The sequence below is a fragment of the Thalassophryne amazonica genome, chromosome 18 (genome assembly GCF_902500255.1).
Source record: "Thalassophryne amazonica chromosome 18, fThaAma1.1, whole genome shotgun sequence".
Classification (NCBI taxonomy): Eukaryota; Metazoa; Chordata; class Actinopteri; order Batrachoidiformes; family Batrachoididae; genus Thalassophryne; species Thalassophryne amazonica.
In genome coordinates this window covers 24,934,153-24,960,252 of record NC_047120.1, presented here as the reverse complement: position 1 = coordinate 24,960,252, position 26,100 = coordinate 24,934,153, and the positions used below count along the sequence as shown (strand labels likewise).

General features: G+C 41.8%; 1 protein-coding gene across 2 annotated transcripts in view; it reads left to right on the top strand.

Annotated features, from left to right (window-relative positions):
* LOC117531055 (zinc finger MIZ domain-containing protein 1-like) overlaps positions 1-26,100 on the top strand; it is a 319,309-nt gene that overhangs the window by 70,234 nt on the left and 222,975 nt on the right. For both annotated transcript variants that reach the window (XM_034194068.1, XM_034194069.1), the window contains exon 2: positions 14,389-14,487. The gene's annotated coding sequence lies outside the window, so the exon portion shown is untranslated. The remainder of the gene's footprint in view (positions 1-14,388; positions 14,488-26,100) is intronic.

The following is a 26,100-nucleotide window of genomic DNA, read 5'->3' as shown; positions in this document are numbered from 1 at the left end:
GGCATTCATGCAGAGTAACAAGTACAATGTTCTGGAATGGTCATCTCAGTCCCCAGACCTGAATATTATTGAAAATCTGTGGTGTGATTTTAAGCAGGCTGTCCATGCTCGGAAACCAACAAACCTGAGATGTTTTGTAAAGAAGAATGGTCAAAAATACCTTCAACCAGAATCCAGACTCTCAGTGGAAGCTATAGGAAGCGTTTATAGGCCGTTATTTCTGCAAAGGGAGGATCTACTAAATACTGATGTATTTTTCTGTTGGGGTGCCCAGATTTATGCACCTGCCTAATTTTGTTTAAAGAATTATTGCACACTTTCTGTAAATCCTATAAACTTCATTTCACTTCTCAAATATCAGTGTGTTCGTCTGCTATATGATATCTTTAACTGAAATTTCTGATCCAGACAACCAATGATTTATAAAGGAAAATCAAGAAAATTATCAGGGGTGTCCAAACTTTTACAAACAACTGTATTTATTTAATTTAACCTTTATTTAACCAGGTTAGTCCCACTGAGATCACGACCTCTTTTGCACCCGGAGGAAATCCACGCAAACACGGGGAGAACATGCAAACTCTCACAAACACTATTACCACTCTCTGACTGTAATGCCCTGAAAACCAAGAGCTGGAACCGTTGCCACTTCTACCACATCACAGATCGGCTCTGGATCCTAGATAACAACTACCAAAGCATACAATCGGTCCATCCCCACCTCTAGAAAATAACTATCTCCTGTATCTGCTGCAGCCAAGTGAAATGTGCCTTTCCCAGCCACTGGGGTCATCAACACTGAGGTGACTGCTTGCCTCAATCATGCCCAGAGAACTCCACTACATTCACAAAGCAAATGATACTACTCATCTAGTGTCCCTGAGACATCTAGGCTCATTGGTGTCTGTCCTCATCTCCAGATTCTGTAGCATGAAGCGGACGAGAGTCTATAATTTGGCAAACACAGGCTACTTTGACAGTCAAGATGGACTGAGATAATGTTAAGTGTCTTGTCTGGCATGAGCAGGATTCAAACCCAGGTCTACATTTTGCCATGCCAGCTCCTTATCCACTGAGCTACCTGTTCTACAGCCGCACAGAGAGGCTTTGATTAATGAGTTTGCATTTTAGAAATTAAGACTCATCACCAGAGTGGCATGACATGATTACATGTTTATTATATCAATGAATTAATGCTTTGCAAATGGACATTATGCTGAATGTGACAACCGAGGTGTGCGAGTAAGTGAAATACAAACATGAAGTTCTACCTGCATTTGCATTAGTAAGACATGGTCGTAGGCTGCTGGGTTGTTGATGTTGCTGAGCAGTATTTTCACTATGCATGTTTATGAGGTGCAGCATAATTTGAACAGCGATGGGTAAATAGGCACTGACACTTATGGTGATCAGAAGAGAGCAAAGATTAGAAAGTTAACTGTGCTGCTGCCTCACATTCTGGAAATGTAAACCATCATTTCTAATCCTGTGATCATCACTGCAGCAATACGCATCATGTTTATGGATCTGCCCACCCAGCAGCATGATATTTAATATATTCATCAAACATGGATCTCCACAGAGAAAGTGCTTATTGCTTTTCTGTGCGCATTGACAGGAATTACAGCCTGACTGCTGTGAATCATTGGATTAGGATAATTATTTAATAAAAAGGGTTTTCAGGTTGCTTCACAGGAGACCACCTTTTCAAAAACCAAACTTTACAGTGCTTGAAAATCCTGTTAATGAAACTAAAAGACATTAAACGAAGCTTTATATTCATGTTATTGGTTCATATGCCACCAGTTACTGAGAACATGGCATTCTTACTTGAGAACCTGTCCTGTGCGCCAACAGCATTTCTTGTATATTCGTCCGTGAATTGTTCTGTCAGTTGTTCTGTAATTTATGTTTGTAGCATGGCCCAAGCAGAGTGTCACCCCTTTGATTCTGTTCTGCTTGAGGTTTCTTCCTCAGAGGGAGTTTTTCCTTACCACTGTTGCCTTGGGGGTTGGTAAGGTTAGACCTTACTTTGTGAAGCGCTTTGAGGCAACTCTGTTGTGATTTGGCGCTATATAAATGAAAATAAATTGAATTGAAATTGAGAACTGAAGCGCTGATTGCATCAGTTGACATTTGTGGTTCTTGTACCAAATCAAAACACTGAAAGAAACCTGACAAAGGATTCACTGACCAATGAGTCAAGTAATGAATTAGTTAGGACATACCTTTGCCACGGTGCAACAGGCTCTTCAGTCAGATTAAACAAAACCCATATAACAGCCCTTCGACAAAAACACTCTATCTTACAATGTTGACAATAGAAAATCAACCACCTGCATTTATTCCCCATTCTCGATTCTCAGCTAAATTGAATAGATTCATCTGGTTGACACCCCACCACTCCACCAAAAAGTGGGATGTAAACCCAACCCAACCAGCTAACAAACAGCTACTGGTTGTAGCTTCTAATTACTGCTTTCTCTTTGTCCCACAATTAATTGACAAAGTAATTTGTTGAGTAAAGAGCAATTAGGGGATGCTCTCAGCACTGCCTTCTTTTGTTTGGACCTTCAGACTTTTCACTTTGATCCAGACAGGTGTGAAAGCTGCCAAGTAAGTGGTCCAACCAAAAGAGGTGGACTTGGTTCAGATCCAACTGAATCATTGTTTGGTTTGTTTGCAGTGTGAAAACTCTTATTTGGTGGTTTAGTCTTTTGGACCAATTACAGAAAAAACTTTTCTGCCGCTTTGAAGGTCACACAATGGCTTCAATCATTCGTAAATGGAAGAGGTTTGGGTCCACCAGGACGCTTCCTAGAGCTGGCCGCCTGTCTAAACTGAGCAATCGGGAGAGAAGGGCCTTAGTCATGGAGGTGACCAAGAACCCGATGGTGACTTTATCTGACTGTCAGAGCTCCAACATTCCTCTGTGGAGAGAGGAGAACAATCCAGAAGGACAACCATCTCTGCAGCAATCCACCAATCAGGCCTGTATTGGTAGAGTGGTCAGACAGAAGTCATTCCGAATGAAGTAAAAGGCACATGGCAGCCCACCTGGAGTTTGCCAAAAGGCACCTGATGGACTCTCAGACCACGAGAAACAAAATTCTCTGGTCTGATGACACAAAGATTGAACTCTTTGGCGTGAATGACAGGCATCATGTTTGGAGGAAACCAGGCACCATCCCTACAATGAAACATGGTGGTCGCAGCATCATGCTGTGGGGATGTTTTTAAGCGGCAGGAACTGGAACACTATTCAGGATTGTGGGAAAGATGAATGCAGCAATGTACAGAGGCATCCTGGATGAAAACCTGCTCCAGAGCGCTCTTGACCTCAGACTGGGGTGATGGTTCATCTTTCAGCAGGATAATGACCCAAACACACAGCCAGGAGTGGCTTCAGGACAACTCTGTGAATGTCCTTGAGTGGCCCAGCCAGAGACCAGACCTGAATCTGATTGAACATCTCTGGAGAGATGTGAAAAAAAAAAATCAGATCTAGGAAGACTCCTGGTTGATCCGATCTTCCATTTACGGATGATGGTGGTAGACACTGTGCTCATTGGAACCTTCAAAGCAGCAGAAATGTTTCTGTACCCTTCTCCACATGTGTACCTCGAGAGAGTCCCATCTCTGAGGTCTACAGACAATTCCTTTGACTTCATTCTTGGTTTGTCTTCTGACATACACTGTCAACTGTACATACACTGTGTCAACTGTGTAAACAGGTGTGTGCCTTTCCAAATCATGTCCAATGAACTGAATTTAACCCAGGTGGACTCCAATTAAGCTGTAGAAACATCTTAAGGATGATTAGTGAAAAGAGCTCAGTTTTGAGCTTCATGGCAAAGGCTGAATACTTATGTACAGGGGTGGCAACTTGTTCCAGATAAGGCCAAGAGGGTGCAGGTTTTCTTTGCAGCCACTGATTCTATCAGGTGATTTCACCTATTAACTGATTCCATCTGCTCAAAGTGATATTAATCAGTGAAATCACCTGGTGGAGTCAGTGGCTGCAAAGAAAACCTGCACATTGTCATTATGGGGTATTGTGTAGAATTTTCAGGGGAAAAATGAATTTCATCAATTTTGGAATAAGGCTGTGACAACAAAATATGGAAAAAGTGAAGAACTTTGAATACTTTCTGGATGCACTGTAACTAACTCAATTGTGCCTAATGATGGTTCACACTAATCAGAGTATTGCCTAATTAATATGCCTATAATGAATTTATTTGCATGCTTGTAGACTTGCTGAGTGTGAGGCTATGCGCCTGTTTATAATCTCTCCAAAATGAAAACCTCCTGAAAACCATTCGATTGTCACTCCAACACTTACAGCTCCCAGCGTTCCTGTTTGGACTTGGAGTGCCTTTTATTGGGCGCGCTTTGAAATGCACACATGCGTGTCGCAGTTGATCTGGCATGTCTGGAGTGTGTCGACAACAGGAGGCGCTCCTAAAAGAGTGGTTGTGATTTCTGTGCTGAGTGGAAGTGGAGCGCTGCAGAGGGAGGTGAACGAGAGGTCAGAATTTCAGACTTGTTATTTGTTGAGAACATGAAGGTTTTCTGGTCTGCTTTTTAAACATTTAATCATTGCATCTTTCAGAAGATCTGTGCTTTCTCCAGATTTTGACAGGACTTGTATCTCCGTTCAATAAGAAGCGACATTTTAAAAGTGATCATGTTTTCACTCGGCAAACACGTCTATTACTTATGCAGAGTAGCTCTCCATGTTTTCTTTTTGGGTTTTCTTGTGTTATCTTCTCCATCTTTTTGAATTCAGACCACGATCCTGCTGGATTTAGAAGTTCAAATGCCAGTGTGCACCACTGTTATTAATAACCACTCAGACCTGGCTTCTGGGAACAGACAGGCTGTGCGTCGACACAGTTTTCTACACTGCTGATTGAGAAGCTAGGTGAACGTTTCTCCTCAGGTGAGCCTTGTTTGCCGATGCGGTACCCGGCTCACCAGCCAGCAAAACCCCAGTGCTGACCTCCAAGTAGCCAGCTGAGCCACCGGCAGCCGGAATTTTGACTCCATGAGGTCCCATTTAAATCTGAGAGGGCCTTCATGAAGCAGTAATATCATTGCTAACTGCATCATGGCAGACAGCTCAAAAGAGAGCACTTTTTTGTTCTGCACCTTTTTTTTTTTAATTTCACCTTGTCATTTTACCCTACGGTCAAATTAGCTACAAATGAGGGTGACAAGCAGTTGGCATTTGTCACTTGATGGGTGTTCCCAGGGTGTGGCCAGTTCGTGGTGACTTGGTGTTAATGTGCACAGTGTTTAATGATAGATTATAAAGGACTGAAAAAGCCGACACTGTCACTATGGAACCAAAGTTTGCTTGATTTGTTTCAGTCCAACATCTTTCACAGTGACACTCCTGTATCACCATTTAGCATGCTAACATCACCGTAACATGCCTTGTAAGTGTTTATTTATCGCTAACTTGTGCAAAATATATGAGAGAAAATGCCAGTCAGATTTAAACGGAAATAAGCAGTTTCAGGTTTTTTTTCTGCCATCTTGGTTTATTTTGTTTGAGCAGCTGACGTTGTGCGGCCTTTTTACTCAGATTGGCATTCGGCATGTCGCATCGCTCAACATTTGCGTAAAATAGATTTCTGGTCTATTTTGGCAGAGGTATAGCAATTGTTTCTTGTCACTGCAAAACACCCGCTCTGATAACGTGAGCTAATGTTCACTCTAATGTGAACGTAGAGTTACAGCATAAAGGGACTTTCAAACTGAGTGTGCAAAAGTGGAGCGCATGGATGATGATGGATTAGGAGCAGGTGTGATTGTCAGTGAAAGAGACAAACTAGTTCCACACAGAACTGTAAGAAGTAAATTGTCTCAGAATGGTTACATTCTAAAACAATTTAATTTCCTTTCTTCCTGTAAAATTGGTATATTAACAATGACATTACAAGCAGCATGGTGGATTAGTGGTTAGCACTGTTGTGGGATCGATTCCCACCTGTGGCCTTTCTGTGTGGAGTTTACATGTTCTCCCCATGTTTGCGTGGAAATTTTAAATTGGCCGTAGGTGTGCATGCGGGTGTGAATGTGTTGGTTTGTCTATATGTGGCCCTGTGACAGACTGGCATCCTGCCCAGGGTGTAGCACGCCTCACGCCCTATGACTGCTGAGACATGCTCCAGCCCTCTGTGACCCTTAATAGGAGTAGCCTAAGTGGTTGAAGATGAGTGAGTGAGTTATTTAATTTTAAAAAACAGCCATGTTTGTTTTGGTGTCACCATATGAAAAAAGAATAGAAAGCCGTTCACGTCAAGACAGCGAGTGCTCTGCAAGTGCCCATTCGACCCCCTCTTGGCAGGTGTCGGCCAAATTCCAGGGGCACACATGAACATCCAACACCTTTTGCTGGGCACTTAGAAAAGGCGGGGCTATTCACGCTCCTGGCAGAATTTCCCGACATTGTAATAATTAAAACACATATCACATTTGCAACGCGGTCACCAGCGGATCACTGCGCGGTGGATACGCCATGCCGCAGTTCCACATTTCGTGTTTTGTTCGCAGATTTTCGGCTGGTTTCTGCTTCTTTCGCCAAATTCATGTTGTGTGTGAAGGGGTCCTTAGTTTATTGACAGAAGTGTGAAAAAATGTGAAGTATTTCCCAGCTGATCAGCTTTTCTTTTTTATAATTGAACTTTTTGGTGGGTTTTGACTGTTGGTTGGAGAAACAAGTTAGTTTATCTTTTTTCTTTGTTTTTGGACAATTTGCATTTGATTGAAAACGTTGTTGGGAAATAATATTAATTGCCTCCTCCAACTGTTGAGGGAAGACAGAGGAAGATCCCTTTTTGTCTCTTTGTCAGTCTGTTTATACTATAAGGCTTTGATGACATGTTCTAGAGAGATGTGTCTAGAGCTCCGTCAGCAGAGATTGTTAGCAGTGGTTGCCCTTTCTGAGATAATATGCTTTGCTGTGTGGATAATTGTCTGAATGGACAATCTAAGAAATCTGTGGTCCAGTATTTCTGCCAAGTGAAATTTTTGTGTTACTAATTTGTATGGTAGTACGATTAACACGGTTTGTGGGTATCTCACTCCACGGTTACTGAGGTGATAATTTAATACTTACACCCAAGCCACCCATCATGAAAACCATCACCCACCCCACAAAAATGTTACTTGTCATTTAAATTAAATGTTAAATTTAATTAATTTAAATTAATAAAACGGCCAAACTAAGGGCAGTCTGTTAGCTTTAGCATGTTTTGCATCTGGGATGTAGAGTGTGTTCGGACTTGATTTGTCCACCCACCGTCATCAGCAACCAGAGGAGCTTCTTCAGCCACAGACTGCGCCTTCCCAAGTGCAGGTCCAACAGACTGAAAAACTCCTTTGTCCCTCAGGCCATCAGACTGTACAACTCTTCACTCAGCGGGAGGAGAAGTAATAGGAAGACGGGGGACGGGAATGAGAATGAGAGAAGCACTATATATATTTGTATTTATATTTATACCTGCTAACTGTTTTTCTTTTTTTTGTTTTGATGCTCTGTGTGCTTCTTACCCTGTGTGCTGCTATACAATGCTGCTGGAACCTCAGTTTCCCTGAGGGAGTCTTTCCAAGGGATGAATAAAGTTCTATCTAATCTAATCTAATGTATGGGATGGGAGTTTATCGTTGTTCAGCCCTGTCAAGATGGTGAAGTCCAGATGCTCCATTTCAGCTTCAAAACTGCTCTGTCAGAAAACCTATGGGTGATGTCATGGTGGGTTTGTCCAGTATATATATGCAGTCTATGGTCCGTATAGTCGAAATCTGTAGTGTGAAGCAGATGAGCCTCTACGGGACTCTTTGGGACACAAGTCCATCACAGTTCACTTCCAGCCAAGGTGATTTTACAGCTGGGTGGATAATAGAGATGAAGCATCCAGGGCACAGACGGGTAGCAGAACTGAGATTTGAACCCCGGTGTAGTCCAACAACTTATCCCGCTGAGTTACCTGTTCTACCATCAAGTCAGGGCTTAAGGTCAGATTTCTGGTCCCATGTTAATATGTCAAACAGTGACTACATTTCTGGGAATGAATTATGGTCTTTTATTGTTGGCGAACGTGGTTTACCTGAGCCATAATAATTTGTGACGTCTCAGGCTAGCTTGCGTCCTCCGACACCTGCAGCGTAAAAGCATTCCCAAAATCTTTTTTTGTGCTCCACTGATTTCTGAATCAGCGTCATGCGGTCATTTTGGTGTGAGAGCTTTTTTCTCTTCTAGTCAGGCAGTAATTGAGAGAAAATCTCCTTTAATTAGATACTAGTCCTCTGTATTTCAGATTTGCAGTTTGCCAGCAGTTTATCAATTACTGCTTGTGGTTTCATACTGCCAGTCAGTCTTTGTCTGGGCACCCAAGCCTCCTTCTCGCTGTGCTGCAGAGCCGTGTTATTGTACTTAAACAAATCAATTCTGTTGCAGTTGAGCTTCTTTTTTTCCCCCCTCCATCCCCCGTCATTATGAACTGTTTGCAGTGCAGAGCACATTGATTTTTCACAGCCCTGGCAAAGCTGTTGATGAATAGCACAGAGGTATCTGGGGAGAATCTGGCTTTAAAAAGGAGGCGCCCAGCGTCAACCCCTCCTCCTCATCCTCCTCTTTCTCGACTCATTGAGCCCCCAGCACTCCTCCACTTTCTCTTTTCATAGCGCAGCACTTCCAACAGGGGAGAAATGCTGCCTGGAAAATATTCTACCGATAAAAAAGACCTTTTAAAAAAGTGCAAAGCACAAGGGGCTACCTCTTTCTCACCCAGTGTGAAAATATACCTTCATATTTGGAGTGTTGTCCTTGTCCTGTCAACCAAAACATGATCCATGAAGAAGTCAGAGGTCTTCTGGTTGGGGATAGAAATGATTCACTGCATGTCTCTTAAGTGGACTCATGATGAAACTCATTCCTAACAAGATACGGTAATAGTTTCAGGTTCTGGGATATAGCAGTGGAGGTTTAGGGAAAGCAGTCTTTCTTAAAACTGATCAGACTTCACACCAAAAGAACTCATTCAGCTTCTGTAAGTTCCATGTTTAGAGAATCCAGTAGTGTTAAATTGTGAGGGCTGGAATTTTGATAATGTAATGAATGACTTGCTGTAATTAATGTTTTAACCCAAAGGTCCAAGGGTATTTTCTTGATTTTACCTTACTTTCGGTAATTCTAATTTTAAGGTACTTTCTTTTTGTGTAATGCCAGTGTGGTGCAAATAAAAATGTTCAGAAGAATCTCAGCTTTCAGAAATGTGATACATATTCATAAATTAGAACACTGTATAGAGGCTTTGCATGCAACATCACAGGTCACGTGCAGGGGGTGCCACGCACATCCGAAGGTCAAGTTTAGCTGGTCACAATGGCTGTGTAAGCAAACCCTCTCAACTCGTCTTTCCTTTGTTTTTTACCATTTTCTCTGCTATCAGACTGTGCCAGAGACCTGTTGTGCCCCACAAATGCACAGCAGCACACACAAAATTCAGTAAAGTTAATTACAAACATTATCAATAAGGGTAGGTTAGAAATAGTAAGGGAATCAGCACAGTGAGAATTCTCTTCCTGGACTTCTCGAGTGCCTTCAACACCATCCAGCCCCTTGTGCTTTAGGAAAAACTGAACAGGATGCGAGTGGACCCCTGCCTGGTCACTTGGATCTCCAGCTACCTCATCGACAGGCCGCAGTGTATCAGGCTGAGGAATGCCACATCTAATGCTGTGATCAGCAGCACAGGAGCACCCCAGGGCACGGTGCTGGCCCTTCTTCTCTTCACCCTATACACCTCTGACTTCTGCTACAACTCTGAGTTGTGTCACATCCAGAAGTTCACAGATAACACAGCCATCATTCGATGCATTGGGCATGACAGAGAGGAGGAGTACAGGAATGTAGTGAGGGGCTTTGCTGTCTGGTGCCACACAAACCATCTACAGCTCAACACCTCAAAGACAAAGGAGCTGGTCGTTGACTTTGGGAAGTCCAGATGAAGACCTCAACCATTTCTGATTGAGGGAGTCGAGGTGGAGGCTGTGGATTCCTACAGGTACCTCGGGCTGTGGCTGGACAGCAAACTGGACTGGAAAACCCACACCAATCACCTGCACAGGAAGGGACAGAGCAGGCTGTACTTCCTGAAGAGGCCGCAGTCGTTTAACATCTGCAGGAAACTCCTGTGGATGTTCTACCAGTATGTGGTAGCCAGCATCCTTTTCTACACTGTGGTGTGCTGGGGGAGCAGCACATTCAAGGAGGACACATCCAGGCTGGACAAACTGATCAGGCGGGCTGGCTCCGTGGTTGGCATGAAGCTGGACTCTCTGGTGACGGTGGCAGAGAAGAGAACACTGGACAAACTGCTGGACATTATGGACAATGCCAGTCATCCTCTGCACACCATCATCATAACCAGAGGAGCCTCTTCAGCCACAGACTGCTCCTTCCCAAGTGCAGGACCAACAGACTGAAAAACTCCTTTGTCCCTCAGGCCATCAGACTGTACAACTCCTCACTCAGCAGGAGGAGGAGGAACAGGAAGACAGAGGACGGGAATGAGAGGAACAGTAGTAGCCAATAGCCCTAGTTTTGGTATTTATATTTGTATTTACATTTTGCAAATTGTTTTTTACTTTTACTCTTGATACTTTATGTTCTTCTTACCCTGTGTGCTGCTATCCAATGCTGCTGGAACTTCAGTTTCTCTGACAGTCTTCCCAATGGATTAATAAAATTCTGTCTAATCTAATCTAATAACAATAAATGCACACTACAGGGAACTGAGCAGGAACTAGATGGATCCTTGTTTTAACTTATGTGCTACTGCATGCCGACTGTTCTGTGGCTGTTTGCCTTTCCAGTTCTACATCGCCACTGGGAGCTGGATTGAAATGAGTTTTTGCACATTCTGCCAAGCATAGCACAGCATGCTGTCTCTCATAAGAGGATGGCACAGTACATTGTAAATTAAAGCTAAATACCCGGGCTTCCTTTATGCTGAAATTTGTCCATGTTTTTCAGTATTTAATGCAAACATTGAGCTTTTCTACCTCTTCATTGTTTTTTTTGTTTTTTTTTGGCTTTTGTTTGTTTGTTTGTTTTGTGGTTCAGCCTCTTTCTACACTCAAAAAATGCCTCAGTGGATGAACTCAATTCAGTTATGTGCCGGATTTCTATTTAATAAATATATAATAAAATATATGTAGCCCCAACTCAAATAAAGCACATCCATGCAAGATCATTACAATGAATTTGAGTTGGGACTACATGTATTTATTACATGAAAATGCAATCCAATGAATAATTTTTTGAGTGTACATGCAGCTGAGACAACACCCAGTCAAAAGGAGACGAGATGAATATCAACAAATCAAAAAGCGTTGGCGTCATTTCATTACCTGTGATTTCTTCCTCTCATTGAAATGGAAAAGGACTTTAATAAAAGAAAACTGATCAAATCAAGGTTTAAGTCTTCCAGGTACTTTCTGGCAACTTGGAACTAAAACCTCACATATTTTAAGAAAGTTCTTCACTGTGCCCACTCCACCAGGATGCTTTGGTGAAACCCTGTAACTCCTCTTGGGTCTCTTGATGGCTTCTCTCACTCGTCTTCTAATGGTACGATTGCTCAGTTTATGAGAACCGCAGACAGTTTTAACATATAATAAAAATGCTGCTTCTGTTTCATAACAGTTGGTGTAAGGACAAGCACCCCATTGCTGATTTTTGGCTCCAATTTATGTCTAGATTTCAAAATTGAGATAATCTGGTCCAATTTTCTAAAGAAATATTTGTTTAAATTTTTTTCCTACTACTTTACAGTATGGCTGCTTACATGGGAATGTAACTGAATATTCTGTAAAATAACCAAACTGTGGCAATACAAAATAACTATGTTTCGTTGAGGTTGCCATTTTATTGGATATTATATGCTACGTATTAGCTATTCTTCTTGAAATGATATTATACAAAATGCATTCATGAGCATTTATTTCTGCACATATTTAAACTTTTATATCTAAAATTTATGGGTGCCAAACGTTCTGACCAGGACTGTGTCAATTTTCTCGAAGAATGAGGTTGCACAGTTAATACCAGCATGCGTATTAACATATCAAGTAATATATTCAAAGCTTTATTTATCAAGTCTTTTTTTTGTCAGTTTCAGTTGCCAGCAGAGGCTAGTGTGATTTATGGAAAGATAACACATGCTTATTAAAGCGTTTCCCGTTACGCTAGTAATTATAGCAACTTGCAATGATTAATTCATTAAGGAAAATTAAGTCTCTGTACTTATTTGCTTTGGTGAACAACGATAAGACAGGATTATTCACTGTGTGGTCTCTACAAGATAAACCTCATTTTAAGTTTATTTTAAATTAGGTCTGAAATGATTCCTTGAGCAACATCAGTCATAAAAATCACTGAGGCATTTTTTTTTTTTTTTGCCTGAAGGCATCATTTTATCCGAGGAATGGTCATAAATCAGAGCAGTGAATGCAGGGGTGGTGTTCAGCGACACACCAAGACATGTGCCGTGTTTATTATTGCCAGAAATGTGGTACTTATCTAATTTGAATGATAATAATTTAACCCTTTGTCTGATGAGTTATCAGTGATTTCGAAAGTCTTTAAAACTTAGATAAATTTTGCATGGCTGAATTTCTTTTTTCCAGAATAGTAAAAGCACAAAATGGATTTGGAACAACGAATGTGTCAGTAAGCCTGTAAGTTGCGCTTGTCAAGAGAAACTGCTGTCTTTCCAGCTGTCCATATTATCAAGCTCAAGAACTGTAAAAGTCTCAAAATCTGTATATTTATACATTAATTCTGGGAGGTCAAAGATCTTCCTGCCAAAAAAAAACATGCATTTCTGACATTTATAAATGCCTTTTTTAATGTATTTTGAGTTTCAAGTAGGAAATGTACAGAAGCCCTGAAATGCTCACATTGCCCGCTAGATGGAGACAAAAACTGCTGAAATGTCCAGTAAGGGCTCAACTGTGTATTCATTTGTGAAGTTAAATTTTGGCAAAAATAATCAGGGCAGACAGCCAAAAATCAACTTACAGTTGTGTCCTTTGCCCTTATGAGTGATTTAGTTGTTAAACTTTGTATTCAAATCAAATTGTTACACATGCATACCTGTACTGTTAGGGCGGGGCAATTAATGATTTCATTTGCAATTATGGCTTCCAACGATTACAAAAGTAAAGTAATTGAGATCAAACAATTATGTTATTGCTTTCTGTTTTGCTATGATGTTCTCCTTTGGCCATGGGTGATAAAAACAGCAAACTCTGCTAGGCTACCAAGTGGCTGCTAGCTACGCTGGACTGGCCTGTGTTTGTCCTTTGTGAGCATTTTAAAAGAAATATCTGGCTTGCTGTATGGTTAATTGTACTTGCACCCATCGAAGAATTCTGTCCTCCACTATTTCAGAGAGTGAAATTTTAGTGTTTTTTTTTTCATTTGTACGTTAGCACCATACAAATGTTATCTGTAATTAGCAAGCACCAATAGCTTGGTGGTGTTAGCTACACAAATGGCGCCACTAATGATGCAATATTAATTTTAATACTATTTCCCAATCCACCACCTGGTCCACAAAAATATGTGCTCTTCAAACACTCACACCAAAGTTAGCCTGTTAGCTTTAGCTTGCTTGGCAATTACGAGATGAGGGAGCATGTTTGGGATTAATTAATCCCGCCCATGTCATGCCAGTCTGTCCTGGGGTCCACTCTTTACCCATTTATGGTTTGTCTTGGAGTTATGTTTTTACTTTTAATGTAAATATCATTTCAATAATCTTTAAAATTGAAGTTATGTTTAAAGTAAATCCACTGTAATACTGCATGTTTGTTAACCAATCATGATTTTAATTTTGGCCAAAATAAAAATATAATGATATGACTTTTGCTCTAATCCAGGAGCCCTATATTTGTACTATATTTGGGTTTTCATCTAAAGCTGTATTCCTTATCAGCCAGTAACACGTGGTCGTTTATGTTCTGGTGTCTGAGTGCCACCGTGCACATGCACCAGCCCTGCCGGCCCAGCTAAGTGCTCATAAGGCTTCACTTAACAGGCTTATCTGTCAATCTGGAGTGAATTGTGAGCCTGGATGTCAGTGAACTTCACTTTATGGTGGATATTTATGATATACTGATCGTGTGGGGTCTCTCGCGATTTGTCCTTCATAAGCAAGCGAGCATGATGGAACCCGTGAGCAGTGAAGAAGTGTCACATCGTGGGTGAAGTATGATTGAATTGAAAAAAAAATGCAATTGATACATTTCAGCCATTGAAAACTGATGGATGACTCAGGAATGTTTTTTTTTAATTCTGATTCCTAGGCTCAGAAGAACTGAGGTGCTGGAGTGTTTCTCTCCCTGGTGTGTGACGGGGTGGGGGGGTCTGTTGTGGTGAAGAATCCAGACCTGAAGTCAACACAGGTGCGTATCCTCTATTTTCTTACGTATGCGAAGCTTTTCTGTTGCCGTCTGCGAAGACCATTTTGATCTGCCTCTCTTCAAGGGGTCAGGGGTCTCAAAAGCTGATATAGCCTGCACTCATAACAGCATCGGGCTTGTGGGGTGAAAATGCATGTGAGTGAATGAGTGAAGGCGTGGCTTGGTCCATCCCAGCCAGCTTCTGTGTGTACTTACTCAAAAAGTATAAATGCTATTATCTTGTGACTCACCAAAATAAAAGCGCACATGAAGAGGATGACGTGATTAAACGGCGGTTAACTTTGATGAACCACATCAGTCGAAAATGCATCTTTGGTGTTGCTTTGGTTTGTCTTCTGGTTCAAGTCATTTCACATTCAGAACAATACAGTACAATACAATACTGAATGAAGGTCAAAGAAACACAGGCCTATTTTGACGACCTGCAGTGTGCAAAGGGGTTGTGTTTAATCTTTCTATATGTCATAAGTGTGTTTTGTCATAGCATGAATTAATCCAATCAGATTGTCATCTGTGATTACCTCGTACAAGTGAGGGGTTATTTGGCAAGGAAACCTTGGTGTTCTGTTTTGTGTGCTGACCCTACAGAACAAAAATAAACTGCAGAGTATTATTAAAGTACGAGGTCTATTAGGAAAGTATCCGACCTTATTATTTTTTTCAAAAACCATATGGATTTGAATCACGTGTGATTACATCAGACATGCTTGAACCCTTGTGGGCATGCAAGAGTTTTTTCACGCCTGTCGTTTATGTCATTCGCCTGTGGGCAGTCTTTGAGTGAGGAGTCGCCCACCCTCTCGTCGATTTTTTCATTGTTTAGGAATGGCTCAGAGACTGCTGCTTTGTTTGATCAAAATTTTTTCAAAACTGTAAGGCACAACTGAGTGGACACCATTCGATAAATTCAGCTGGTTTTCGGTAAAAATTTTAACGGCTGATGAGAGATTTTGGTCTGTAAGTGTCGCTTTAAGGACGGCCCACGGGGCCTGACGGCGATCTGCGCTTCGAGGCGGCAGCGTCTCACCGTTTCAAGTTGAAAACTTCCACATTTCAGGCTCTGTTGATCCAGGAAGTCGTCAGAGAACAGAGAACTTTCAGAAGAAGTCGGCATGAGGAGTTTATTCAGACATTCCATTGTTAACGGACATTTTGTAATGAAAGAACGTGCGGGCAGAGTCGCATGTCGGGCTGGATCCAACCGCGGGGGGTCGCGACAGGAAAAACACCTCCGTTGGAAACCTTAACGGGCAAGTTGGAACATGCCCAAGCTGTTAAACAATTTCTCAGTTACTCACTTGTTGAAAGCCATCAAAAGTCGCCTGAATTTTACAAATGGTTTTCAACACGGAGGTGTTTCTCCTGTCGCGGCGCACACAGATTCAGTGAGTCGTCACGAAACGACTCTGCGAATTTGCGCGCACGTCTTTCATTAAAAAATGTCCTTAAACAGTGGAATGTCCGCATAAAGTCCTCATGCCGGCCTCTTCTGAATCTTCTCTGTTCTCTCACGACGTCCTGGATGAATTAAGCCTTAAATTAGGATGTTTTCAGGTCGAAACAGGCCGACGACGGCACCTGGAAGCGCTGCAGGACGTCCTGCTCTGTGGGAAGTCCTTACAGCGACAGAAACACCCCATAATCTCTCATCAGCCGTTAAACTTTTCACAGAAAACCAGCTTAATGTCTCGAATAGTGTCCACTCGGATATTCCTCACAGGTCCAGAAAAAATGTTGATAAAGTAACCCGCGCCGTCTCGAGCAGCGTGTGAAACAAAGGAATTCAGCCAAGAGGGCTGGACCACATCTCACTCAAGGTCTGCCCACAGGGAAATGACGTCACCGACACGCATGAAAAAACTCACGCATGCGCACGAGGGTTCAAGCATGACTGGTGTAATCGCACGTCATTCAAATCCATATAGTTAAAAAAAAATAAAAGGCTCGGTTTATTATCTAATAGACCTCGTATGCAGCAATAAACAGATGGATTTATGATGTCAGGTCTTTAAAGATGGAGAGAAAAACTGTGACGATTCAAGGCATCCACTGTTTAATGAGTTTTAGGTGCTTCCTCCTGGCAGAAGACAGAATTCCAAGATGTAGAACAAATAAATGTAGGAATTCCCTTATTCCAGCTCGAATGGGCTTTTTAAATAAGATTAGATAATAATGATGTGCTTTTAAATTGTATGCTCTTTATAATCAATAGGTTTATTATAAGTTTTATCTTGTTTTAAGTTGTTTTTAATAATAATATAACAATAATATAGTCCTTTTATCATTGTACATATACAGTGAGGAAAATAAGTATTTGAACACCCTGCGATTTTGCAAGTTCTCCCACTTAGAAATCATGGAGGGGTCTGAAATTTTCATCTTAGGCACACGTCCACTGTGAGAGAAATAATCTAAAAAAAAAATCCGGAAATCACAATGTATGATTTTTTAATAATTTATTTGTATGTTACTGCTGCAAATTAGTATTTGAACACCTGTGAAAATCAATGTTAATATTTGGTACAGTAGCCTTTGTTTGCAATTACAGAGTTCAAACGTTTCCTGTAGTTTTTCACCAGGTTTTCACACACTGCAACAGGGATTTTGGTCCACTCCTCCATACAGATCTTCTCTAGATCTTTCAGGTTTGGAGTTTCAGCTCCCTCCAAAGATTTTCTATTGAGTTCAGGTCTGGAGACTGGCCAGGCCACTGCAGGACCTTGAAATGCTTCTTACGGAGCCCCTCCTTAGTTGCCCTGGCTGTGTGTTTGGGGCCATTGTCATGCTGGAAGACCCAGCCATGACCCATCTTCAATATTCTTACTGAGGGAAGGAGGTTGTTTGACAAAATCTCGCAATACATGACCCCATCCATCCTCCTTTCAATACGGTGCAGTCGTCCTGTCCTCTTTGCAGAAGAGCACCCCCAGAGTATGATGTTTCCACCCCCATGCTTCACGGTTGGGATGGTTTTCTTGGGGTTGTTCTCATCATCTAAACATGGTAAGTGGAGTTGATTCCAAAAAGCTCTATTCTGGTCTCATCTGACCACATGACCTTCTCCCATGCTGCCTCTGGATGATCCAGATGGTTACTGGTGAACTTCAAACGGGCCTGGACATGTGCTGGCTTGAGCAGGGGGACCTTGCTGCCCTGCAGGATTTTAAACCATGACAGCATCATGTTTTACTAATGTAATCTTTGTGACTGTGGTCCCAGCTCTCTTCAGGTCATTGACCAGGTCCTCCTGTGTAGTTCTGAGCTTTCTCAGAATCATCCTTACCCCACAAAGTGAGATCTTGCATGGAATCCCAGACCGAGGGAGACTGACAGTCATCTTGTGTTTCTTCCACTTTCTAATAAATAATCATAACAGTTGTTGTCTTCTACCAAGCTGCTTGCCTGTTGTCCTGTAGTCCATCCCAGCCTTGTGCAGGTGTACAGTTTTGTCCCTGGTGTCCTTAGACAGCTCTTTGGTCTTGGCTATGGTGGACAGGTTGGAGTGTGATTGATTGAGTGTGTGAACAGGTGTCTTTTATACAGGTAACAAGTTCAAACAGGTGCAATTAATACAGGTAAAGAGTGCAGAATAAGAGGGCTTCTTAAAGAAAAATTAACAGTTCTGTGTGAGCCAGAATTCTTGCTGGTTGGTAGGGGTTCAAATACTTATTTGCAGCAGTAACATACAAATAAATTATTAAAAAATCATACATTGTGATTTACGGATTTTTTTTTTTTTAGATTATGTCTCTCACAGTGGACATGCACCTAAGATGAAAATTTCAGACCCCTCCATGATTTCTAAGTGGGAGAACTTGCAAAACTGCAGGGTGTTCAAAAACTTATTTTCCTCACTGTACATACATACAAACAATGAATTTTGTTCTCTACATTTAACCCGTCCTAATTACATTTAGACAGTATCCAGCCACTAGGAGCAGTGGGCAGCCACAGTCTGGCACCTGAGGGCCGCAACATGTGTAGAGAGACTCCCTTGGTCAGGGGCAGAAAAAGGAGCAGACCCTAAATAAGCATGGTTTTGATTGTGGGAGGAGACTGGAGGAGGTGATGGTCTAGTGGTTAAGGTTAAGGTTAAGCTTGAGACCAGAAGATCCTGGGTTCAAATCCCTGCCTAACTGGAAAATCACTAAGGGCCCTTGGGCAAGGTCTTTAATCCCCTATTGCTCCCGGTGTGTAGTGAGCGCCTTGTATGGCAGCACCCTGACATCGGGGTGAATGTGAGGCATAATTGTAAAGCCCTTTGAGCGTCTGATGCAGATGCTATATAAATGCACTCCATTTACTGGAGTGCCCAGAGGAAACCCACACAGACATGGGGAGAACATGCATATGCCACACAGAAAGGTTGGGAAGCAATCCCACAACCTTCTTGTGGTGAGGCATCAGTGTTAACCACTAAGGCACCGTTCCGTAGCTGGTTGGGTGTAACTGTGTCTGTATTTAAGCTGTTGGCTGCACAGTATTTGCCCTATAATAAAGCACTGAAGTTGAAGCCGAAACAGTAGCTTGTACAAAGTGTTAATTTACGGGAGGTGATCATTTACATGAGCAGCCACCAAAGCTCCCTGAGGTGAAGCAGTAGAGTTTCTCGTTCCTGCCACGCATTCTTCTCCTCCTCCACCTCCACCTGCTCATCCACCTCATCAACTTCATATCCCATCAGGGACAGACAGCCCCAAGAAAAACGGGCTGAAAATTTTGCCATCAGCCCTTCCAGACAGAATTTCCCAGATCTTGTCATCTATACAGTTAAAAGAATTTTGTTGGCCATTTGTATTTTCACAGCAATTCACACTCTTACTGTGAATCCACCTAATAACGACCTGCCCTATTCACATGGGAGGCTCAATCAGACATTCCATGTGTGTACCAGGGAGGTGGCAGGGTAAAGTCTGTTTAATGTCGGGTCCAGCTGATTCGGGCAATTGACAAATTGATCATTAGCCAATACACTACAGATACCTTACAAAGCAGTGTATGAGTAGTGACAAAAGATCACAATGGCCCTCCAAGCATTTATTCTCTGCATATATCCCACTAAAAGTGAAAATTAAGTTGGGAAATTGAATTGGTTATACCACTATATTATACACTTCAAAATGTGACATCACATATCCATAAAATCACTCGAACTGATTCTGCATTATCTTTTAAAAATGGCCATTTTATGTTTTGAAGACCAATCTGAGGGTCCTTGTGTACAGTGGTGATAGAATACACAAATAAGGTGAGTTATTTACATTGACACAATTTTGTATGTCACATGGCAAATTATTTGTCCCATTATATTTGTCCATTGTATGATTTACGCCATTTTCATGTTGAGACTGTTCGTTTTAGTTGCATATGTTTCACTCCATCGAACAATTCTATTGCCTTTTTGTGAAAATGCATCCATGATAACGAGGAAGCTATCTGTATCAAGATATCAAGATATGTACATATCATGATACTATTAATTATCTAATAGGCTGCCTCACCGTCATTCACTTTATATATATATATATATATATATATATATATATATATATATATATATATATATATATATATATATATATATATGTATGGTAGTTTAATGTTTAACGCTTTAAGGGGTTATTGGGATGATCAGCTGTAATTACATGTGTTCCCACACAAGGGCGAAGCTACTGAATACTGTGTTAAAAATATAGCAGAAGAAGAAGAAACAAGAAGATGTGTAGCGCTAGCAGTTGCAGGTTTGAATAAAACGCCCGCCGTTTTGCTCTTTTCTGCAAATATATGTAATTATGTCTCCATATACATTTCTACACGCTTTACTTTTTGTTGTTTCCCCCTTTTAATATTATATTTAAGTATATATTGGAGGAGTGGGGTACAATTAGTTATACCTAACAGCTAACGTTAGCTTATCTAGCCAGCCTTAGCAACGTTCATCGTAGCTTACAAAATAGTTGGTTCCTTTGTGTTTGATATAATCTTCTCCTGTGATGTCTTATCCTCTTTATGTCTTATTACTTATTATATTATATATACCTTTTTCTTGAGCTGCTTGGGTGGGTAGGGAGAGTTCCCATGGGATAAAAAAGCTTTTTAACCTACCATGCCTGGTTCTCAAGACCAGGCACCTAAGTGGCTCTACTCTACTCTTTTCTACTCTCCTATTTTACTCTTCCTTTTTAGATATACCTTTGTATCCTGGCATAGTTCCACCTTAGAATTGGAATATAATATATAAGATATACCTTACTGAATTTTCATGAAATGTAAGCACTAATACATCTGTCTCATTTAAGTAAAATATCAAATAACAAGGTTCTATTTAGGTGTTATAGAAAACAAATAATTATTTTTTTAAATTTGTGCAGTGGAAAGAATATTTCATGAGTTGAAAGATGAAATGTTCCATTCAGCGAAGCAAATAGTCTTACCATCGCAATCATAAGCATTCCTTATTTGTATAATATTTAATTTATCAATCATCACATTGGCGACAGACTGTTAACTTAGTTTGGGCACGGAGCACTTCCAGATGCCACCAAAATTCACAAAACGTCTGACAGAGGGGTTAGGTACTACAAGGACACCAGTTTGATACTATAACGGCCGCTTTTATCACCTGATTGGTCTACTCACCCATTACAGATGTATAGATAAGTGTGGAAAAATTATACGATGTGCCGTAGCTAGAAGCAGTCCAATAACATTAAGGCAATTCTAGTCGTGGCTGTCTCACCAGTTAGCTTTTAGCATTTAGCATGAAAATTAGAGCAGCACAGACGTAACCAAAGGACTCCAGAATGTTGAACAACAATAACAATTACCACTACTTTCATTCATAGACCACCTGGACAGTTGTACAACTTTCCACATGAGAAGACATGTAGTGATTTTGTCATGGTTGTGGCTCCTCAGAATATTAGACAACTGTCGCTTTTATTGTGAAGGCATTTATTTTTCCCCAAGCAACCAGTTGTGTAGAACTAGTCGAGTGGTTGTCAAGAGGCTGTGACTTCATAATTTTGGACCTCTGTGGCTTTATGGGGAGGAATCGGGGATTCCTCCATTGTACACACATGCACACACATGTGCCCCCCCCTCCACACACACACACACACACACTAGATAAGAATGGTTAATCTTGATTAAAGAAGTGTGAATGCTGAGAAAATCTATACCCTGATAAACATCTGCCCACTGCCTAAAAGTGATTATTGTAGAAATGTCAGGTGAGGGAGACGGCGAGAGCAGCCACAATGAGGGGATATGACACGAACAGGGATATGTCACAGCCTGTTCTTTCTCTATGCCTGGGTGTCTCTCTCTCTGGGTGACAGACTCTTTCCGGTTGTCAATGGTGCGTTCCCTTTGTGTGGAGGACGTTTTGCCTGGTTTGATGGAAAGACAGCACTGAAACCACAACAGTCTCGATACGGAAGTGCGATTTTTGAGGTTAAAATTCAAATGCACCTCTAAAAATGGAGCGTGTATGCAAGGATCACTGTGTCCATGGATGCAAAAAGTCTAAAAAAGTACTAAATGCGATGATTTAAATGGGATTAAAGTGTCATAACTCTCCCTTTTCAAGATTCTAAAACCATTGACGCCAAGAATGGATATATTTTATAATTATATAATTAGAATATGTAACATAGATTTTAAGGGTATAAACAATTAACCCTGTCCATCTCATCCTTCTTCTTCACCGGTTGGTGTAGAAAAGGATGTACATAATATGTAGAAAATAATAGCAGTCTGACAAATATATATATATATATATATATATATATATATATATTTGGTGAGTCATTCTCATATGTAAAATTTAAAATTTAAATTTAAAATTTAAAGTTTCAAGTTGAAAACTTCCACATTTCAGGCTCTGTTGACGCAGTAAGTCGTCAGAGAACAGAGAACTTTCAGAAGAAGTCGGCATGAGGAGTTTATTCGGACATTCCATTGTTAACGGTCATTTTGTAATGAAAGAACGTGCGGGCAGAGTCGCATGTCGGGCTGGACCCGACCGCGGGGGGTCGCGGCAGGAAAAACACCTCCGTTGGAAATCTTAACGGGCAAGTTGGAACATGCCCAAGCTGTTAAACAATTTCTCAGTTACTCACTTGTTGAAAGCCATTAAAAGCCGCCTGAATTCTACAAATGGTTTTCAACACGGAGGTGTTTTTCCTGTCGCGGCACACACAGATTTGCCGAGTCGTCACGGAAATGACATTAAAAAAATGTCCTTAAACAGTGGAATGTCCGCATAAATTCCTCATGCCGGCCTCTTCTGAATCTTCTCTGTTCTCTCACGATGTCCTGGGTGAATTAAGCCTTAAATTAGGATGTTTTCAGCTCGAAACAGGCCGACGACAGCGCCTGGAAGCGCTGCAGGACGTCCCGCTCCGTGGGAAGTCCTTACACCGACAGAAACACCCCATAATCTCTCATCAGCCGTTAAACTTTTCACAGAAAACCAGCTTAATTTCTCGAATAGTGGCCACTCGGATATTCCTCACAGGTCCAGAAAAAATTTTGATAAAGCAACGCGCGCCGTCTCGAGCAGCGTGTGAAACAAAGGAATTCAGCCGACAGGGCGGGACCACATCTCACTCAAGGCCTGCCCACAGGGAAATGACGTCACTGACACGCGTGAAAAAACTCACGCATGCGCACGAGGGTTCAAGCATGATTGGTGTAATCGCATGTCATTCAAATCCATATAGTTAAAAAAATAAAATAAAAGGGTCGGTTTATTATCTAAGAGACCTCGTAAATGGAGTTAGACAATTCTTTTACAAATGATTTTGAAATTTAAAACTCTACAGAAGACTTAAATTTTACTTGCCTTATGTTACAGATACTTTTTAAGCAGAAATATTTAGTCTCCAAAACGCCAGCCGTGCCATTCATGTCTCTGGGTCCTCAGACTTTGAGATCAAGAAACACCTGGCAAAGTTTGTTTGTGAGACTTGATAAGCACCCAGCTAAGGGCCCTGTCCCACTGGCGTTTAGGAGGATTTGTGCATGAAAAGAGGAGACAAAAGCTGAGCGTCCGCAACAAAGGTGGGCGGAAATGACAAATGTCCCGGGGTGGATCAGCGAATACATGAGGAAGAAAAGCGGATATAACAGGGAACAGAAGCGAATGCGACCGTGGAGGCGCCCCCATGATGGGCACAGCGGCCGTGATGCACTCGCTCCATCCGTGCCCACTCTGTCTGCATGCGTGACATACCATTTGCGACCGTGATGTGGCCATGCTGGGCACGCGTCATATCTGTTTTGCACGCTGTCCTGGTCTGCCACCAAGCCGCTCCAACCCGTCGGTTGCGGATATCAGCGGATGACACGGGATATGCGGCGCGTTGGTTGTGTATGTCCTGCGTATGTCTTCAGTATGTGTTCAGGTAGTGATGCGGATCTCATCCGCAGCAGGATTTTTGAGCCGCTCAAAAATCCTGGCTGCGCACATGCGTGCCTCTGCGGATGATCACAGACGTGTTCGGATGGCGACCGACTCATACAGGAATGTTACACGGTTATTGCGGTTGTTTGGCGGATGTGGGCCACTTTTGTGCGCATTCCATCCGCAAATCCTCCTAAACGCCAGTGGGACAGGGCCCTAAGGTAAGGACTAGGTGTCTTTGGTCCTACCTCGCTGGCCTCCCTTCGGAGGATCTGTGGGTACCGCCGGAATGTTTTTCTGTCAGATGAGGATGCCCTCAAATATCTTTGGCCCAGGAAAGGAAAACAGTACATCCGCTTGTTGCTCATTTTCTGAGGAAAGTACTTGACCAATTATGTGCTGATGAAGTAACTGGATAATTATTTCAGCATTATTTCAGCATTAAGTGTGTGCAGTTTGAGTGCACTCTGTTAGTAATGTGCCAGTTGTGTGAGCTGATTTCTGAAGGTATCCAGCTTGGTCTTTTTCTGAGTGAACTGTAATGAGAAATTGTTTTGCTGTGTGAATTGTGAGGGTTGCAGACGTTCTGTTAACCTTGCTCAAGGCAAACGGGGGGTGGATTGTGTATGTGTGGGGGGGACCCCTTCCTGTCAGTGTTCTCTTTTTCTCTCTGTTCTTGTGAGATCTGGAACTGATAATGTGAGGCCTCTAGTAACTGAACAGGAAGGATGGAGGGCCCGGTCTCTGCAGACCTGCCTCTGTCCACCTCCCCTCCACAGCCAAAACGTAGAGAGCACAACTTTCCACTGAACGACAAGGTTTCAGTACAGTACATTCAAAAACTTTACAGCGGTTGTTTCTATGTTTCCTTATGTGTCAAAAAAACAAAAAAGGATGCCTGACGATAAAATCCTTTTGCCTTAGTGATGTATGGTAACAGTAAACACAACCTGTTGTTGCATTGAGCCAAGTAAAAAAAAATGCTTTATTGTTCAAACACATGGCACAGCCTGATTGATGCACCTTAAGATTTTCTGGTGTTCCATTTTAAAACTAGAAGCACTCGGAGAGCGCAAACCTCCGCCAAGGCCATAGGGCCACTGACGTCACATGGAATACCCTTTGGCAAAGAGACTTATTCCACGTAGTTTCATGAATGCATCTACCGTCATGTTTCAGATTCAGTGGTTAACACTCTGGGGTCCGAGGGCATTTTGTGGACAGTTCACTCGCCTGGCATAAATGTTTTATTGTTGCTGTTAACAGCTTCCCCTGCATCCCAGTTTTATGTCTCTTTTTTTCAGGACAATCTGTACTTTCAAAATATATGCTATGGTTGTGTTTTATAAGTGTAATAAAGGTTTACAATCAGAAATAAGAAAGGAAAAAGTAAAGCGGAAATAAATTTCCACACACATTTATTCAAAACACACATCAAACTATAATAAACAACTGTTTTGACACTTTATAAAGGTAATTTGGGCTCTTGTGTGAAAGAATGTACAACAAAAAGGTTCAAACAATAAACACAAATGCACATTTTGAACAATATATACAAAATGGTCTATGCGTTTTGTCTTTATCTCAAAGCAATTTCTTTCTGCTATTACACAAAGGTCACATCACAAGCTTCTACTATGAAGTTGACTGTCTGTTCTCTCCTGCTCTGAAAGCAACATTCGCACTTAGAGGCTCATTCAGTTTGACGAGCGGCCCCTCCCCCCTCGCTCCATTGATATGGTAAACAGTGCTTTACGCCGGAGCAAGAGAGCTTGCCACAGGCTTTTCCAGTAACATTCACAGGAAAACTAGTCGAGCGATCCTGATACTCACACACTATGTTTGAGCAGGTGAGATTGTATGAGAGGCTCTCCATCTGCTCCGTCTGCTTACTTTCACTTTCGCTGTGCGTAATGGCGCAGGGCGCATTGGAGCAGCCAGGGTGCTATTCAAATGGGCCAACTAGTAACACATCACTCTTAAAAACAATCTTTGGTGTGTCACATGAGGTGAATCTGCCCTATGATAGGATTTTGGAAAACCATGTGACGCTGAACCAATTCCGATTGGACACTCACATTGCTCACGTCATCACACAGCTTCTATGAGGAGTACAAAGATGGTGGATGGTGGCTCGAAAGTCCACGGAGTTAAGTTTTCAGCAAAAAAAAAGTAAGTTTCTGTCT